At 38.5% G+C, this 19010-nt stretch overlaps 1 long non-coding RNA gene across 1 annotated transcript in view; it reads right to left on the bottom strand.

Moving 5' to 3' along the window:
* Window positions 1-5323, bottom strand: part of LOC118165032 — a 13018-nt gene extending 7695 nt beyond the window's left edge. The window contains exons 1-2 of the long non-coding RNA XR_004749824.1: window positions 5257-5323; window positions 497-499 (exon numbers count right to left, since the gene is read on the bottom strand). This is a non-coding gene — a long non-coding RNA (uncharacterized LOC118165032). The remainder of the gene's footprint in view (window positions 1-496; window positions 500-5256) is intronic.
* Between the last annotated feature and the right edge of the window lie 13687 nt (window positions 5324-19010).

Below are 19010 nucleotides of genomic sequence, written 5' to 3'. Positions count from 1 at the left end.
CCCCCCTTTGTCCCTTCCCCCCCTTCTATCCATCCTCTTCTACCTCCTCGCCCCAAGCAGCATTGGGGAATGGGGGCTGGAGTCAGTCCATGATGCTTCGCCATCAGCTGCTCCTTCACAGTCACTCTCTGCCTCTGCTCCACATGGGGTCCCTCCCATGGGATTCCATCCTTCCTGAGCTGAGCCTGTGTGGGTTTACCACAGGCAGCAGCTCTTTAAGAACTGCTCCCACACGGCTCCGTACCACAGGGTCCATCCCCCAGGAGCAAACTGCTCCAGCACGCGTCCCCCACGGGCGGCAGCTCCCCCCAGACCCCCTGCTCCTGCGTGGGCTCCTCTCCACGGGCTGCAGCTCCGGCCCGGGGCCTGCTCCTGTGGGGGCTCTCCATGGACTGCAGCCTCCTCCAGGCCACATCCGCCTGCTCCACCAGGGGCTCCTCCATGGGCTGCAGCGTGGAGATCTGCTCCATGTGGGACCCATGGGCTGCAGGGGGACAGCCTGCTCCACCAGGGGCCTCTCCACAGGCTTCAGGGGAACTTCTGCTGTGTGCCTGGAGCACCTCCTGCCCTCGTTCTGCACTAACCTTGGGGGCTGCAAGGCTAGTTCTCACTCTTTGCTCTTCCTGCTGCTGTTGCCTGGTGTTTTTTCCCTTTCTTCAATCTGCTCTCCCAAAGGCCCACCCAGTGTCGCTCCCTGGCTCAGCTCTGGCCAGCAGCAGGTCCCTTTTGGAACCAGCTGTAGCTGGCTCTGATCTGACATGGGGCAGCTGCTGGGCTCTACTTGCAGAGGCCACCCCTGCTACCAAACCCTTGCCACATAAACCCAAAACAATAACACACCTCTGTCTAGTACCAATGAGAAACCTCACCACTAGAGAATACACTTTTATTACAAGGAAAATGGATCTGGTAGCACCACTGTATTTTCAGGTTTATATGCTCAAGGAGATGCCTACTTGGACTTTATCTTCCTTGCCCTCTATCACACATTTTTAAGTTTATCATATGCCACAAGTATCATACTGCCTCCTACACTCTGCTTTGGCTGTTCTGTATTATCCTGAAAAAAACGCAGCTCTCAGACCTGGACTGATTGCTGTATGAGGTACTTCAGGAAGAACATGCAAAAAAGTGGGAGCTACTGCTGCATGAGGCAGGGAGCTTCCCCCGTCATCTGATCCACTGGAAGGGCCTGCTCAATATCTTCATCAAAGCTGTAATGTGCCTGGTAGCTGTGTCCTGTCCATGACCCAGTTAATTGGGTCATTTCTATCACATATAGAAATATATGGATAACTCTGAAATGGTATTTAAGTCTAATTTGGATGCCAGTGAATTTATGGAAGGTGCTTGCAAGCCTGCTTCTGTTCCCAAACTAGCCAGTGAATATGTTATAGCTTTGCATTAATTGTTTATCTTCTGTTTTCATATCCCTTAAAAGGTGTTTTGGGGAAAAATACTGTTTAGTACTCAGTAACATCAGTCATTTAATCTTTAATTTGGTGTCAGACATATACCAAGCCATAACCAGAGGAATTGAAAGATCCTACCAAATGACACTGCAACACTGGTCTATTACCTTCATAAGTTTTCAAAGCCATGTAGAAAGGTTCAGTTGCCTGACATACATATGGGATCAAATTCATTTTATAGGGATCAAACTACATAGGGATTTTATGGGATCAAACTACATTTTATAGTGTGGCCTACTGGGTAATGAAATTTTGACTGGATGATTTTGTAGTCACAGGCACTTGCCCTTCGTTTACATGGGGAAAAATAAAGATATTTAAAAATGTTTGTATATTTAAACTTACTGATGATGTGATGAATTAAAAGAAGAGTCAGATAAGATATGTGCAATCCCTATAGATTATCTTTTCTGTGTAGATTGGAGACTATTAGGCTTTTTAACAGTTTCTAAATATGCTAAGAAATTCCTCAAAAACTGCTGCTAGTCTGTTGACTACAACTGCTTGACCAAATATACAGATGGACAGCTTTTGTAATACCTTCAAGTAGCATTTCATGATGATTCACACCAAGAATAGAAAAAAGAAAGATAATATTTCAAATAGTTTAATATCCTTATGGTTTCTCACAATCCTGGTAACATCAGGGTTAAGTCAAAAAAATTAACTGTTTGACTGTGCCCTTGTCTATCACTCTTGACTCTCTTGCCTGCTGCTTGAACTTTGAATGGTTTCCTCTACTGTGTTAATCAGAGCCTGCACAGAAAAAATATCTGCTGCTTCTCTCATCCTTCACATTATCTTCTTTTTGCCTCCTGTACATGGTTTCTTAAGCTGCAGGCTGTGATATTTAGTGAACAACCTCAGTCTTTTGCTGACAGACAGATCAGACTGGCTGCAATCTTTCCAAAAGCACTGCTTGTTCGTTTATATGCACCACAGCCATCCCTTTCTCTGCAGACTAGATCAATCTCAGTGTTACGGAGATTATATTGCTGTCATTAAGCCTTCAGCTTTTCCCTCACTTTGCTGTAGCACAAGGCTACACATTGAAGACTAGATAAACTTGACATTTCATGTCACCCATTCAATATGCCAAAAAGGAATTTTGCTTGAAGAAAAAGTGATTCAGATAGATCATTATGTAGTTACTGGAAACAGTCCATCTTCTCTGTGATCTAGTTAAAGACAAAGGTTCTCCTTAAGTATAGGTGTCATTGCCCAAGAATTCATTTAATGTTTTGCCAAAACCAACGTGCAAGTCTAATAAAGTCCTGTGGGCAACATTTGGTAGAGGAATGGGAAAAACTGGGAAATAGAGTCAGGTTTTCTGAGTTATGATCCCAGCTGTGACTCAGTCTGTGCGTGTGGCTTAATCCATCACAAAATATTTCTTTCCCTTCGTCTCTGAAGCTGCTGAGATTCTTGTAAGCCTTCTATTGGCTTTTGATGAGAACTAATCTTATCAAAATCCTTTGAAATTAATGATGTTTTAAAAAATAAAATGATATATAAATTTACTTTATTTGTCTTCCCAGCAAAGCTGCAAAAACACTTGTAGCTTTGAGTATTCAGTCATATAAGATTAGGAAATATGATACAAAATATAAAGCTTAAAGCAAACTTCAAATGGGATTTTTATTTTTTTTTCTTCAAAATAAACATCGCATTTCATTTTAAAAGATCTGCATATTGGTAGTGTAGCTCAGTGGCTTATTAAAAACTTAATGGTTGCTGGACTTTTTTTTCTCTAATGAAAGTCAATCCTCTCCCCCCCACCCACCAAAAAAAAATAATAATAATAAAGAAAAAAAAAAAAAGCAAAAAGTTTTGCCCAAGACAATATATAGACTGAATGATTTCCAGAACGGTTAAAAAAGAAACCAGGATGTGATCAGAAGTGAAAGCAGCACTTAATTTACAGTTATTCACTCTGTAAGACAATATTCTTTATTCTTGCATCTTTCATTTTCTCATGTCATTCCTAATGCCTTAATTTGCTCATTTAGTTTGACTATAATGTTCTGGTTTTGAAAACTATGAGTTAGAAATATGACCTTTGTTTATGTGAGTAGCACAATTATTGTTTTCAATGTGCTCATCTGAGTTTAAAAATTTCCAAAGTGGAATGCAGATCCAAGATCTATAACTAAGTTTTGCATATTCAGTTACTTTGGGTGGATGTGCAGGGATATGAAATGCATACAGAAACATGGGGCAAATCATGATTGCCTGTGGACTTGGGGGTGGGGGGGTAAATGTATGGTTAAAATTTCTCTAAAAGTCAGAGGATACCAATGATATATTAATGAAAGTCTGGGATGGGCAGTGTACATAACTGCTGCTGCTGTTTGACAGTTCGCTTGTTTGTATTGTGATTAGCCTTATAAATGTCCATACATTTCTCATCAGCAGTGTTACTAGGCAGAGAGCATATGTTTTCATTTGTATTCATAGTCAGGATATTACCTTTTGTTGTGGGATATGTGGGTTTTTTTTTGGTTGGTTTGGCTTTTTTTTTTTTTTTTTTTTTTTAACCCTTCTCTTTATTTTCCATTCTCTGCCTCTTAGCTCTTTTTAGCCCTGTTTTCCCTCAGCACTTTTTCCTCTAGAGCAATTCTCTGTCCCTTTGGAAATTCCTCCTATTTCTTTTTGATTTGAGTAAAGGCAGCATTTTTTCAACAGTCAATGGTGAAATTCATTGCCTAAGACAATAACTGAGGCCACAGAAGTATGTGGGCCAGATGTCTGTCCTCCAGAGCACCTGACATGTATATGGTTTGGGTTTTTTTGGTCCTTTGCAGCAGTGGAAAGCAATTAATTTGTGATCCAAGTACTAAAAGAAACAGGAAAAGTTAATGCTTCATTCTCCATTAGAATTGCTGGCAAATATAGATGGAAGTAGAGCCTTGTGATAACAAGAAAATTACAATGTTTCTGTGAGTCTGTCCACATCTGAGCATGAAATATGGAGCAAAGCAGAGATATAACCACCAAGGAGGGTCAGGGACAGCCATAGGAAGCCAAGCCAAAGTGGTCACAGTAACAAGTCATAGAATGGCCTGGGTTGAAAAGGACCTTAAAGATCATCTAGTTTCAACCCCTCTGCTCTGGACAGGGTTGCCAGCCAGTAGAGCAGGCTGCCCAGAGCTGCATCCAGCCTGGCCTTGAATGCGTCCAGGGATGGGGCATCCACAACCTCTCTGGGCACAACCTCTCATATGTGCAAGGACAAAGCAAGAATCATAGAACAATAGAATCATAAAATAATTCATGTTGGAAAAGACCTCTTACATCATCCAGTTCAACCTTGAACAGTACTGGCAAGTCCACCACTAAACCATGCTAATAAGTTCTACAGCTATGCATATCTTGAAGACCTTCAGGGATGGTGACTCAACCACTTCCCTGGGTAGCCTATTTCAATACCACACAATCCTTTCAGTAAAGAAATTTCTCATAATATCCAAACTAAACATCCCTGGTGCAACTTGAGGCCATTTTCCGTTGTCTTATCATTGGTGCTTGGAAGAAGAGACTGATCCCCACCTTGCTACAACCTCTTTAAAGGTAATTGTAAAGTACAATAAGGTTTCTCCTGAACCTCCTCTTCTCCAGGCTAAATAACCCCAGATCCCTAAGCCTCTCCTCATAAGACTTGTGTTCTAGACCCTACACCAGCTTTGTTGCCCTTCTTTGGACACACTCTAGCACCTGGATGTCCTTGTAGTGAGGGACCCAAAACTGGGGAGAACACAGTAGTCACAGTGTTCTGGAGTGTGACCTTACCAGAGCCAAGTGCAGAGGGACAATCATTTCCCTAGTCCTGCTGACCATGCTAGTTCTGATACAAACCAAGATGTTGCTGGCCTTCTTGGCCAACAAAGATTTGGAGTTTAAGTGGAGACTTGTTAGAGCCACCAGAGGGATGAGTTCTCTTCCAATGCACTTGGTCCTACCAGATGGGTCATCCTAGGCATTACTTTCTTGTGCTTTCCTTTGTATTGACTGCACATAATATTATCTTCAAAAACATTTGCAGAATTATGTCATCACTAATGAAACTTCATATTAGTTCACATTTTTAAAAATTATCTTCAACTTGCTTGTTCAAATAACTCTTCTCTCTCTTCCAGTATTTTTCCTCCGTGTTTATGATATGATGAAATACTCGTCAGCTGATGAAAGGTAACAAGCATGGAAACCTGAAGCTGTAGACATTAGAAAATACAATTTGTGCAGAAATTTCAGAAGAATTTTATATATTAAAATTTGATCTAAGAATAACTGATTGGACACTAGGTATTTATTAATTACATACACGTTTTCTTGAAGGTTAAACTTCTCATTATAGTCACTTATAGTCACTGTTTCTCATTTTTCACACCAAGAGAGTCTCAAAGCTTTCAACACAATCATATGTGTTTCAGATATGCAGTACTCTGCATATTTGCAGTGTGAAACGTGCTGCAATCAAGCGAGCCAAACGGTCAAAGCCTCTTTGGTACGGGGGACGATGGCTGAAATATAAATATGGAGAGGCCTGGCAGATTGATTACATCACACTCCCTCAAACCCGCAATGGCAAGCGCCACGTACTTACAATGGTGGAAGCAACCACCGGATGGCTGGAAACATATCCTGTGCCCCATGCCACTGCCCGGAACACTATCCTGGGCCTTGAAAAGCAAGTGCTATGGCGACATGGCACCCCAGAAAGAATTGAGTCAGACAATGGGACTCATTTCCGAAACAACCTTATAGATACTTGGGCCAAAGAACATGGTATTGAGTGGGTATATCACATCCCCTATCACGCACCAGCCTCTGGTAAAGTTGAGCGATACAACGGACTGTTAAAGGTCCACCACCTTGAAGAGAGATTATTTTCCTCCCCACCTGAACAAACCAGGGTTCACCAACTAAAAGAGAATACTTTGGAGAAACTCTCTGAAGAGGTCCAGCAACTTAAAGAGAGTTTATTTTCCTCCCTTCCTGTACAAACCAATGTCTCGGAAACTATTAACAATTTGGCCTGGTTTGACTGTGAGATATTTGAGATTAATTTGCAGACATGAGCTCAATTGTTAGAAATTTTAAACTGAGATTTTCTGTTTAGACTGATAACTATAACTGACTGGAGAAAGCTGGGGAAAGCTGACTAGTCTTTTTCTGAATTTAATTACTTCCATGTGTGCTGAACTCTGACAGTTAAAGGAGGATTTTTAAATTACATTTTATTATTATTATTATTTTATTGACATTATGGCCTATGGTAATAAAGCTACTCTTAGTAGACAGAAAAAGATGTCACAAAGGAAACAAAAAATGAATTTAATAGAATAATAGCAAGTTAAGAAGACCTTTAAGTTCATGTGTTGCATAGGTCTGACTGTGTGAATAACTGGAGAGCATGTTTTATTTTTTCCACTGTATGCATTTACAGGAATTATATGAAAATAAAGAAAGGTCAGTCTGTTGAACTCTTGCATTGGTGACTTCTTATCTGTGTGAGAATTCCCTTCGAAATGAACAGGAGACAACATGAGCTAGTTGTTGCCAGTATTTAATGATATATTTGAGATACGACCTGAACTTTTCTGTCTTTCCACAAGCATTCAGCCCTTACTTGGATTTGACTCAGAGCATAATCCTTTGAAACTAGTGACACTGAATACTTTCTCCTGTTCCCCTCTTAAAGCATGGCTAATGGATACATGTGTATTTGTCTAAGCTATTACACAAATACCACTAGGACATTTTCAATTTAAGTATACATAATACATTTGGCTTATATGAGCCATTTCAAATAAACCAGAAGACCTGATGGAGTTGCAATTGTCAATCAAGCCATTAGCTTCAGGGAATTGTTCACCGAAGCAGGATGAGTTTTGGATTCCACTGAGGTTTCCAAAGGGAATCTACAAGCAGCTTGTCTTTCACTGAAAGAGCCCTCCTGATGCTCACCAGTCCCTAAGCTGTGCATATTAAACTTGTGTTCTGCAGTGCTTAAAAGCTGCAGTGCTACTTTGAGAAAAGTACATATTGGGTATCCATAAATTATGCTGTTCTTATTAATCTGCTTTAAGTTTTGAAATTATGCTTCAGATATATGAAAGTATACAAAATATTTTGTAAAATTATAGACTGTGTTCCCTCAACTATGTAAAGCAGTCCTTGCCTTTGGTGCATGTGTAGTTGATTTCATTAACTTTTTTGACAAATGTAAGTGCTTGTCATTGTAAGAAAAGTTTACAGATTTGAGTTTGATCTTTTTGTAGAGGTGGAACAAAATCTTCACTTGTCCCACTTGCAGATGAAAGAGGATTTATATGAAGGTGGCAATCCAACTACCTTCTTCATCTTTGGTTTGTTTATTCATATATTAATTTGCAAGTCATCCCTAAGAGGTTCTGCAATCTGAGTTGCAGAGCTTGTTCCGCTGTTGCATTTTAACCTGTGCTGGCAGAGGTGACTGCCACACAAAATGCTGTGGACTGCCTGCAGACCGTAACATCTTATGTCTACATAGGTTAAGGCTGAGAACATTATTCTTGTGCCATACCATTGCAGTTCAAATCTGTAGATGCAAAGGAATGGAAAAAAAAACACTTATCTGCCCAAGATGGAGCTTTTGCACACATATAAGCTGAAAGATCTATTTTACATTTAGGATATGTATTCACTCTTCACTCAAAACAAAACAAACATTTTGAATTGAATGTCATGAGGAGCTCAACTTAGCTGTCTAAACATGGGCGCCTGTGAAGGGAAAGAACGACACAACTCCAGGCTGGTGTGTAGCTGAAGCACTTTATTGTCTAACCCATCTATTTATATAGGCTTAGCGTATCTACATGCTTTTATCACACAACTTGGCAAAGTTTGCTCGTTAGCCGTTATTGTTCACACAAGGCGATCGCACAGCAGCCATATCTCTCTTTCGTGTACTGATGAGCAACAGGCCAGACTGTACCTGTTCTTTTTTGGTCTTCTTGTCTCCCAATTATACCTCCTTTATCTTCAGGCTACGTGACTTTTGCATCATTCTGCATTTTCCTTTTCTCACTTCATCTCTGTGTCTAACACGCCTGAACTAGTAACATGGTTTACTAGTGTCAGGCCTTCTGTGGAAAGATGCAGGTCTCCCATACAACCAGTATCCATCCAGGTTGATGACCCACGTGCTTAATGGTAGTTGTATGGTAGTCAATATCTAAGCTTTGTGAATTTGAAACAAGCCTTTGTGAATTTGAAACAAGGTTTTGCTGCAAATATCTCCTTATCCATGATCATTTAAAATTTGGAAAGTATAGAGGATTATTACATTTATAATTGCCTTCTTACCTTGTAAAACAAATTATTTCAAATTCCTAGCTTTTGCATTTTGTCTGTAAAATATGGAACAAAGATTCTGTATGAAAACTGAAAAATAAAAAAAAAAAAAAAAAAAAAAAAATGGAAACAAAGTTTAGCCAAAGAGGAGACTTCTCCTCATGTACTAATATAATACTATTATTCTTCAGGCAAATTATTGAATACTGATGTGCAAGACCCTGACTGCTGAGATTCCACATCTTGTTCTGAAGATGATGACAGAAAAAATTTGTTTGCATCTCCAAATTTAATTGGTTAGTTCACAGTAAGGGAAGGAAAAGCACCTCACATTTACCAAAGTTTATTTTTAGAATTGTTAAGTTAATAAAACATTATTTTAAAAGAACATTTATTATTATAGCAAAACAAAGCAAAGTCCTCAGTTTCTCATTAAAAAAAAAAAATGGCTAGAAAGTTGCTAAACACTCTTTTGAGGTTCTCGTGGAATTCCACCAGCATCTGGCTCTTCCTCAGGTTGCTGTTTAATAACCAAAGAATTGGAAATGAAACATACAGAGCTTTCCTTATGAAAAGGTATTATATTTCAGTACTGTGCATCAATAAAAGTATACAAATATCTTTTCAAAATCAATGTCTTGCAACACTAGTTGTTCAAAGACCATGGCATTAAACAAATAGATGACAAACGTTACTTAGAATGCTTTTTTTTTTTTTTTCCTCATTTCCTTATACTGTCACAAATGCCACTAACTTTGCCTTACAGCTAAAAGATACAATGAAAGTAGACTTTGTTATCTGTCTCAGCAGTTCTTACTGTAAATTATGAAAATCAGTCTTTCACTGACAATAAATTGGCTCCATAAAAAGCAGTGTAGTACCTGTACCTGTGTTACCAATGTTAAGCACTTTCATAATGGTAACAGAGAAAACAAAATTAAAGTTTTATATTTTATATTTTGTAAAAATGTACACAAGAGAGATTGATGCCAATTGAGCCCACTGCAGCAGAAGATCAGGTTCAAGACATCTGAGGGCACTTAAGGTGTGTAAGTCCATGGGACCTGATGGGCTGCATCCAAAGGTCCTGAAGGAACTGGCAGATATAGTTGCTAAACCACTATCCACCATATTTGAGAAGTTGTGGCAGTCCAGCAAAGTTCCCACTGACTAGGAAAGAGGAAACATAACCCCCATTTTTAAAGTAGGAAAAAAAGAGAAGACACGGGGAATTACAGGCCAGTCAGTCTCACCTCTGTGCCTGGCAAGATCATGGAGCAGATCCTCCTGAAGACTCTGCTAAAGCACATGGAAAATAAGTAGGTGATTGGTGACAGCCAACTAAGGGGAGATCGTGCCTGACAACTCTGGGACTTCTAAGATCATCCAGTCCAACCTTTAACCCAGTACTGAAAAGTCCACTACTAAACCATGCTACCAAGTTCTACATCTACATGTTTCTTGAAGACCTCCAGGGATGGTTACTCATCCACTTCCCTGAGCAGCCTATTCCAATGCCACACAAACCTTTCAGAAAAGAAATTTCTATTAATATCCAATCTAAACCTCTCCTAGTGCAACTTGAGGCCACTTCCCCTTGTCTTATCACTTGGGTTCGTGAACCTTCCCTCTGCTTTTCAGGGTGATACAAAAATTGTCAAATTCAGATGTATCACTCGCAGTATCTAACAACAGCTGACTTCTGCCTCAAATGCCAGGCATGCTAGTGTAGGCTTCAGGAGAGGGTAAAACAGAGCTGCTCCACTCAAGATCAGACCAAAAATAAATACATAAATAAATAAAATGTAATATATATAATATATATATATTAAAAAAAAAAAAAAAAAAAAAAAAAAGAGGGTTTCACCACAATTTGATTCCTGGCTTTTATTTTTCTTCCAGAAAAGTCAGGCCATGGGGTGTAGCTCACCTCAGACTTCCTCGTGGAATAGTATTGATGCTGAACGGTACTGGTCCTGCCCTATGGACCTCATACTGACTGTGCTGCTCCCTTTATTTTATATTTATCATTGGTCGTATTTTGGGAATGCCTATAAAGCTGCATGATCTCATAGCTATAAAACTATGACCAATGGCTATAAAGCTGCATGAACTTCCTGGGACACAACATCAGAAAACAGTGTTCCTTCCTTACCAGAGGGAGAAAAGGAAACCAGAACATCAATTAATGCCTGGTAGAAGTATACTTACATCATGATAGATTCTTAAGTAATATCGTTTTATTTTATACAATAAGATTCACCATGTCACAACACAAGACTGTTATTATGCAAAGCCAAATTCTCAAGCATATACCCATATATACTTGAAGAATATTTGTTGCAGCACAGCACCCCCTAGGCAGGAGTAAAGCAGTTCTATGTTCAGTGGCAAATAAATGGCAATCTCTGGAAACTTGCATCACTATAAAGGGAAAAGTAAAGGGGGGGAGGGAATATATTATTATTGTTGCTATGGAAACTGAACAAAGAATAACTACTTGCCATTTTTTTTCTGGTTCCTACTGCAAATGAGACTAAAATGCTGAGATTTCAAGGACAAGAATTGCTGTCAATAACTAAATATTTTGTTATTCTGGGATTTACCAGAATATTACCTTGGAGCTGTTTAGTTTCTAAATGCTAGTGAATTCCTTTTTACTGAAGAGCAATATGTTTTAAGTACATGAAGCATGCTGTTATGAACAGGCAATTAATTTCACAGGGGTAAATTGACTGAATAGTTGATCTGGTCCTAAAAATGGGGGTGTACTCAGTGCATTTTATATATATATACGTAAAGACTTTTATTTAAAAAGAAGAAATTTTGAATTTACAGGCATTCATCTCCCTGCACAGCACCTGGAACTGTAAGAAATTAAACAATGTTATTTAGATGTTTATCCCTGTTCAGTTATAATATGGTCAATCCATTTAACTCTGTATTTTTGTGAGACTCCCTATACCTCTGCCTCCATTGGCCTTATGTGGCAAGGTCTTTGGTAGCAAGGGGCTACGTGGGTGTCCTCTGTGAGCAGAGCCCAGCAGCTGCCCCATGTCAGGTCAGAGCCAGCTACAGCTGGTTCCAAAAGGGACCTGCTGCTGGCCAGACCCAAGCCAGGAAGCGATGCTGGCTGGGCCTCTGGGAGGGCAGATTGAAGAAAGGGAGGACTCATTTCCGAAACAACCTTATAGATACTTTTTTCCTAGTCTTTCTATCCCTTATGCTGAGTCTATTTTGCCCACAATGGTAATTAATGAGTGCTCTCCCTGTCCTTATCTCAACCCAGAAGCCTTTTTTATTCACTATATTTTCTCTCCCTGTTCTGTTGAAGAGGGGGAGTGAAAGAGTAATGTGGTGGAGCTGACCTGCCCATCAGTGTTAAAACACCACGCTACCTCACACATATTTCATCTCCAAAATGGACAAGCAGCCAATCTATTTCTGCCAAATAATAACTTAAGTCATGCAATATTATTTTAATGACCTGTACAATGCAACTCATCTAGAAATGAAGATGCAGTTGATTTAGGGCATGACTTTAAGTATGATTTCAACCATGTTTTCTCACTCAGAGCATGGTAACTGAAACCTAAAGTTACTGAAATAAAATGGTCACAATCATTACTCAAACTAGAATAATTTATTATTTGTTAAAGTTTAGAATAGCATAGGCAAAATTAACTGCAGAGACAAAAGATATTTAGAATCTTCTGGCAACCATAAGGTGATAGAAATAATTTCTCTTGTAATTTGTCTGGGTTTGCAGGGGGTGTTCTGGTTGAAAAAAATAAATAAATAAAATAAATAAATTCTTCAATAAGAGGTGGAGACCTTTCTTTATTCCAGTTTTTCAGAATGCTTTCTATTGGCAGCCAGCATCATCTTCACCTTACCCAGTCTGTTTAAGGCTGGTATTTTTCCATGTAATTCTCTCTGCTAGATGTTAATTTGACTATCCTCCCATGTACAAGAAAAAGAGATATAGTTTAAATATCTCTTAGCTGTAATTTATCTTACAATATCTCAGTAACATGAATATCCTTGCTGTTGGGGATGCAGAAGGAGAGGAAGGCAATGGGGTAGAACAGGTGCTGAATGTCTTTTAAAACTGAAGGACTCCAATTATGAAACATCTTCAAGAGTTGTCCAAGGATCTCTTCAAGCTGATTAGATATATAGAGATATAGATTATACATAGATAAATAAATATAGAGATAGATAGATAGATAGATAGATAGATAGATAGATAGATAGATAGACAGACAGATAGACAGATAGATATCAAGGTCTGAATTCTGATCAACTTGAATAAAAAACACTGATGGAAGTCACAGATGGTAGAGGAGGCAACTCACCATCAGCAACGTTCCCTAGAAAGAGATGGTGATTTTCCTACAATTTCATTTCTAAATTGTCTTTCAAATACATCTCGGGCATAATGATTATGATAATCTGGAGGAGGAGATGCTATCATTCAAAATAGTAGCAGCTATTAATAAAATATTTTTAAAAAAAAATTAAAAAAAATAAAAATAAGGTTAACACTTGTATTCCCAAATATCAATCTGATGAGGTTCTTTCCTTTTGAAGAGGATTTCATAAATTTGATTTCCAAAATTTGGTTTAATTTCATGCATTTGATTCATTTACAAGAGTCATTCATTTACAAGAGTCTATGTAGTTTCTAATACAATCTTTAATGGAATGTTTTGCTAAATATGGTCTAAATATGATACAGTATAACTGTATGACCCTGCATAATAAATATGACCCTGCATATTTACTATAGTTTCAACATACACAACTCTAAGGTATTTTCCTGTCAAGAGTGCATGGTGCTGGAAATCCCCTACTGTTATAGTGTACAGCATCAAAAAGACTGTTCTTTAAACTATGAGGAGTTTCTAAATGTATTCTTCATTATTGTCTCAGTATAGAAGTGAATGCAAATGGCAATTAAATATTTTTTTTTGCTTGTTCCTTTTTGGTTTTATTTTCTTTGCAGTCCAATTAGGACAAAAACCTGCCTCACTTTTGTCACTCTATGACCATAGACAGTAGTGAGTCAGTCAGTTGTGGAAATCTAAATGAGTTATAAAACCATTTAATTGCAGCATTGCAGAACTGCAGGAGTAGGTAGATACAACTATGAATTTCAGATGAACTAATGGACTAATTTCCTCATTATCTTATTATTCCTATAAGCTAAATACAGTATCCCTTTGCCATATATAAAGCTGTGTCTTAAACAAGTTTTATCATATATCTAGTCTTTTCCTTGTTTTCCATTTCTTAGTGAATTCGATTCATTCTATTTTGACTTGACAGTAGAATATACCAATATTGTATCTGCAATTAATGACAGATGTGTGTGTAACATATGGGGTCAGGCCAAGCAAATGGTATGATGTAGTGATGCAAGTAATAGTGGCTGTGCACTAAATATTCTTTCTTGGCTCTACTTGAATAAGTGGGGCTACTTATATATAAGTGGGGCTACTATAATAAATGCCAAGCTTTTATTTGCAAAGTAAAAAGGCATTGAGAAGGGGGAGTCTGCAATCAGCAGAGATATTTGCAGCACAAATCAGCTTAGCTTTGCCATGCAGTGAGTGGACTTGATAATCTCTGCAGTCCTAGACATAGCTCCACTGAATTTGTCTATGATCCTTTCAAAACTAATCATAATTTTGTTTACTACAAAATATTTTCATTGCATAGCATCAGCTCTCCCCAGCACAAAAGTTCAGGTGGATTTTTGGCTCAGAGAAACTCAAGGGTAAAATGCTTGTTATTTATAGAGCCAGGATTACACCCTGCATTGTTAGATGTTTGTAGTAAAGTAAAGATTTCAGGAATGTTGTTTTGCAGGAATTTATTTCCCTTAGGCCAAATTTCTTTTGGAAGAATATGACATCTTGAAGAGTGGTCACAACTTACAGTGGCATTATGTTTTTGGAGGTATCATTTATGGCAAACTTTATGAATGAAACAACCTATATTGACAACCTATGTTTAACAACCATTTGACTACATATGTATACTAAAAGTTACGACCTGGCATAATATGTTCTACCCACATATATAACTACGTTCTAACCACTTCGTATAACTTTCTATTTATTTTAGCTGATGAGCACATACTTATTCCTTATACTCTGCCTTGGTCAATTACACTATAAATTAAAAGAGCAAATTCTACATTTAGACTTCTTCATGTAAAAGCTAGTATTGAGAAAAAGAAAAATAAGATTATGTGATATGCTATCACAGAAAAAGATATATATGCACGCTTACATATGCACATTTATATATTTTTAAATGTGTTAATTTTTTGCTTCAATTATTATCTTAAATGTCTTTGCATTTTTTTTTCATAGACATTGACTGCCTTAATCTCTGTTTAACAGTGTTTGAATTGTTCATATCTTCAAGTTTTATGTTTAATGAATATTATTTCTAGATCCTGAGCATATAGTTATCAACCAGTCATTGGAGCAGGATGTAGTCTGATATTAAAGCACTACAACTGGGTAATATGTAACTTACAATGTGTAATATTGCAATAAGTAAAGTGTACCAAGGCAGGATGGTCTCCTGTGGCAGCTGGAGGCTGTATGAGCTCTACCAGGACATCTAAGGCAAGATCTAAGAGTAGGTTAAGATGTGACATTAGTTTTCTTCATTCCAGTCCCTGAGCAAAGATGTTCTGTAAAACGGTCTTAAGATTGTACCATCAGACTACACAAATAGGTGTCAGCAGTTTTGGTACTAGACACTGACTGTGTGTTTGAAATGCAGTTCATTACTTATAGTAATAACCTAGAAATGGCATTCCTTTCCCCAAAAGCAATGAATCTGAAATGAAGCAAAGATGACACTTTCAGTCAGAAGTGTTCAATAATTAATTTTAATGCCACCCCCCATCTCCTGAATAACATGTACTTCCCTCTGTAACAGATACAGTGGAACCATGGAGGAAAATTTTCACTGAGAGTTCTTAAAAAGGTTTTTAAAAAAATAGTTAAGTAATTTTCCACTGAAAAATGGGAGGTTTTGCATGAGTATTCTATTTTTATTATCTGTTCTAGAGAGAACTGGCAATACAAGTCATTTAAGCTTTTTTTTTTTTTTTTTTTTTTTTTTTTTCTGGCTTGAAACATATTTGACCTTGTTGCTTCATCCTGATTTTTACACTCTGACATTTCAAACTTCTCTCAAGTGAAATGTCTGATAAATGTGGATCACTTTCTTTCTTTCTTTCTTTCTTTCTTTCTTTCTTTTTTTTCTTATCTAGCAAAGTTAGATTCTTTTCACTTTTCTTCTCTTTAAGGATAAAAACTTTGAAACCAGTGCTTCCTGTAGAAAGAAGAACATTGGCTTCTCTAGCTGTCACAAATCTTCTCTGTGTCTGTGCCTACACTTGCAGATTGAACCGGGCATGGGCCACATAGTCATTCACACTTAAATTGCTGTGGTCTCTGGGATAGTTCTGGTTCCAGCCTACTAATATTCATTCAGGTGCTGCCTGGGTAGGCTTCAGGGTTAGCATGATCCACAGAAAGTTTGTACTCAACCTTTCTGCTTTATGGGAATCTGGGAGACCAGCTGTAAGGACACAGGCTGTGTCATGATCAAGGACATGCCTATTTGAGCAGTTATAGCAAACAAGAAGGGAAGAGCTACTCTTGGAAACTTCTTTGTAGAAGTATAATGTTCACTAGATAAAAAATAGCACTTCTGTTAAAAGGCTCACAATATTTTACTGACAGTAGTTTGACTTTTTATGAGACTGAACAGCTCTATGGCACCTTCTGCTCTGTAACCACATTGCCTTGCTGGGGCCTGAATAAAACAAAAGCTACTCTGGAGTCACTGGACTCAGAAGACATTTGTTCTTCTGTGTGTATGTAAAGCCAAAAGACAAAATGGTATGAGGGCTATGTGTACTGTTGGAGTCTTATCTGTCACATCAAACAGGTAAAAAAAGAGAAAAAAAAAAAAAAAAAAAAAGGGGGGGGGGGGATATTGTTTTGTTTTCAGTAATTTGTCCATGTTTTTTGTTTGTTTGTTTATTTTCCTAGTTCTTTCTTTCTTTCTAGGTAGTCATGTTTCTGCTATATCTCTTATTTTTTTCTTTTTCATACCTGTTGATTTGGCCTTTATCACATGGAAGGAAGTTATGTAATAGGTAGTGTCCTGCAACAGTTAGCAAGCATTAATGCCTGGTATTTTATCATCAATATTCACTACACTGTTCAGATAAGAATTTATTTTGAATATAGCACTGTGTAAGGAGATTTAATACAAATTACTGCTCTCTGCACAAGGTTACAAATGCCAATAAGATAGTAGGGGCTCAAAGATAATGTTCAACTCTCTGCAGCCAACATTTAAGGGTAGGCTAAATAAGTGAAAGGCAGATCGATTTACATCAGATGGATAATTTCTATTTCATTTGACATTTTGTCCCCGCTGAATTATGCATGTTATCTAAATTATGTAGAATCTGAGAAACTTTCTTTCATTGTTTCTTTTCATCTTAATCAAAAATATTAAATCATTTCCATGCAAAAGAGTGGAAAATTTTCATTTGTATTGAATAGATCATGCTAATTAATGTAAGTAAAAACAAGAGTGGAAAAACCTCCCTAAATTGGCTTTTCTTCCTCTCATTGTCAGCACATTTTACTTTCAGATTCCTCACTCAGATCTTAGTGCTGTTCAATAACATTCAGTTTGAAACAGGATCAAAGCAGTTCATCACCATCCATTTCTCTTCACTAGCTTACTCAAGGTTGCTGTTGTGTAAGATCTGCTTCCCCTCACTCTCTTAATTCCCCTCACCGCAGTAAGTCCAACCTACATGTCATATGTCATATGTAAAACCAAATGGCAATGTGGAAGGTTTGCATACAAAACACTTCAATCACACATATATTAATTACATGACTTTCCTGTGCTGTGAGGGAGATGGTGCAGTGAGGTATAGCAGCTGTCTGGGTTAATGTCTTGGCTCCCCGCATGACCTCCTTGGTCCATGGGAGAGATGGCAGTTTTGGAGGGAGGCTGGGCAACTGTTATAGTGGTTGCTGCTCTGCTGTGCATTGTCCTGGTGCTGGGCTGTGAGGTTTTCCTGGGCTTCTCTCCACTCTCTGTGCTCCCAGGAGGATGGAAAGATACTGATGAAGGGGTGTGGGACTTACTTCCCTGGAGTTTGATTTGTGTTTTTTGTTGTGCCTTTTTTTTTTTTTTTTTTTTCAGTCACCATTGTTTATCTCAGTACTCTTAGCTTATTCTTACTCATAGGACTAGCTAAAGAACACAGAATCACAGAATGGTTAAGGTTAGAATGGACCTCTGGAGGTCATCTGGTCCAACTCTCCTGCTCCCTTACAGCAGGTTGCCCAAGACCATGGCCAGACAGCTTTTGAAGATGCAAGGACACAACCTCTCTGGACAACCTCTTCCAGTGTTCAGTCAACCACATAGTAAAGAAATGCTTCTTGATTTCCAGGCAGAATCCCTTGTGGTCTAGTCTTTGACCATTGCATCTTGTTCTGGCACAGGAAAAAAATAACCGGTTCCATCTTTTCATTCTGCCTTCAGGTACTTATACACATTGATGAGATCCCCTCCTGACCCTCCTCTTCCACAGGAGGAACAGTGCTAGCTCTCTCAGCCTCTCCTCAGAGGAGAGGTGCTCCAGTCCCTTGATCATCCTGGTGGCCCTTCATTGGACCGTTTCCAGTATGTCTATCTCTCTTATACTGGGGGTCCCAGAACTGGACTCACTACTCCAGGTACAGCCTCATCAATGTTGAGTAGAGTGGAAGGATCACCTCTCTTGACCTGCTGGCAACACTTTGCCTAATACAGCCAAGAACATTGCTAGCCTTAGCAGCAAGAGCACATTGCTGACTCATGTTTTACTTGGTGTCTACTAAGACTCATAGGTGCTTTTCTGCAGACTTTTCCAACTGGATGCCCTCAACATGTCCTGGTGCTTGGGGTTCTTCCTCTCGGTCCAGGATGCTCCACTTCTCCTTGTTGAACATCGTAAGATTCTTGTGAGCCCCCCTCTCCCCTTCTTCAGTCAAGGTCCCCAAGGGTGGACCAGGTCAGTGGGTGGTGAGAAATTGCATTGTGCATCACTTGTTTCATGCACACTATTATTATTATTATTATTTCCTATCTTAA

This window comes from Oxyura jamaicensis, chromosome 3, assembly GCF_011077185.1.
Source record: "Oxyura jamaicensis isolate SHBP4307 breed ruddy duck chromosome 3, BPBGC_Ojam_1.0, whole genome shotgun sequence".
Lineage (NCBI taxonomy): Eukaryota > Metazoa > Chordata > Aves > Anseriformes > Anatidae > Oxyura > Oxyura jamaicensis.
Note: the sequence above shows the minus strand (reverse complement) of the source record. Positions and strands in the feature narration are given on the sequence as shown.